A 1,375-nucleotide genomic window follows, 5' to 3' on the forward strand; every position below is an offset into this window, starting at 1 on the left:
TCTTCCTTAACTTTAAAAAAAAGTGTTATTTTTTAGCAATAACTTTATATTAGATGGAATTGAATTTATTTATATAGTTCCCAGCCCAAGCTGAGATGGTTGGTTGCAAAAGACAGATATACTTTATATGCAAATTCTGCTTACATTTGAGCTATCATAGGAATTAATCTAATCCAACAGAGCAGAATTTGGCCTTATACTGTGAAACTGCTGAATGAGCTATTAATTCTTACGGTACCCCTGTGAGGCAGTAAAATAACTTTATCCACATCTTACTGTACAATCATATGGTTATTTAGATGAGAACAATATCAGATCATCACAGCTTTTTTCCTTTTTGAGACAACTAAGAAGAAAAATATAAATCAAAAACTAAGCTACTTGTTAATGATAAAATGGGTATTCTATTTTGGAGTGGTTATGGAAAAGGTGCCTTCAGGCAACACACGTCACCTACAGTAGTTACTGAAATGCTATCAGTTTGGAAGGCTTGTGGAAGCATGTTAGATTGCTAGAAGCAGTGGGTTAAATGCCAGAAAAATGTTGGCTCATCCTGTATTCTTGACATTCTTGAATATTACTGCACTTCTTCACTTTCATCTTTGTGAAATATGCAAGAAATTTCTTATGTTTGTATTTTAATGTATGACAGAGTGATGTTAACAGATGAAATGGACTAAAGTAGCTACTGATGTTCCATAAATGTGTAATTGTTAGCTGTATAAAAAAAAATTGTGCCATAAGCTTTTGACCTAAAAGTTTAACAAAATATACAGTATTTTGTGTGTTAGTGATCCCAGCTTTTTAAAGGCTACAGCAAGAAAAAAGAAAAAAAAAATATGATAGTGTATTAATAAACTGTCTGTGAGTTTTCAAAATATTCTCCTGTGAATTCTGTCTGATGGCAATTTCATCTCAAAGTACTTCCTTTTTGGTAAATCTCTATAAATGTGTTGTGCATGGTTTTGATTAAATTCCTTTTTATTGTATTACAGTATCATATTGCACTTAAACTGACATTCTCTGCAGACAGAAGTGTTAAAATATGTGAAATTTATGGCGTCACCCATGTCATTGTAGATATTTTGTTCAAAAATAATAAACTTAACTTTTTTCAGAAACCATGCAATTATTCTTATGATATTTTAGGCCATGGGTTTAAAGTCACAGGAGGGACTATCAACACCATTGGAAAAAAGGATGAAACCCTCAGCAGGAGTTAAGGTGCATTACCATTAAATATTTCAGGAGTGAAAACTTGAGAGAGGAGGAATAGAGTGCCTTTAATTGTTTTATTATTCGGATTAAGCTTCAAAATACTTTAACTGCATTAATGCAATATACAAAGAGGTGTTTTCAGGAAGCATGACAGAGG

The sequence above is a fragment of the Pygoscelis adeliae genome, unplaced genomic scaffold (assembly GCF_000699105.1).
Source record: "Pygoscelis adeliae isolate BGI_AS28 unplaced genomic scaffold, ASM69910v1 Scaffold167, whole genome shotgun sequence".
Classification (NCBI taxonomy): Eukaryota; Metazoa; Chordata; class Aves; order Sphenisciformes; family Spheniscidae; genus Pygoscelis; species Pygoscelis adeliae.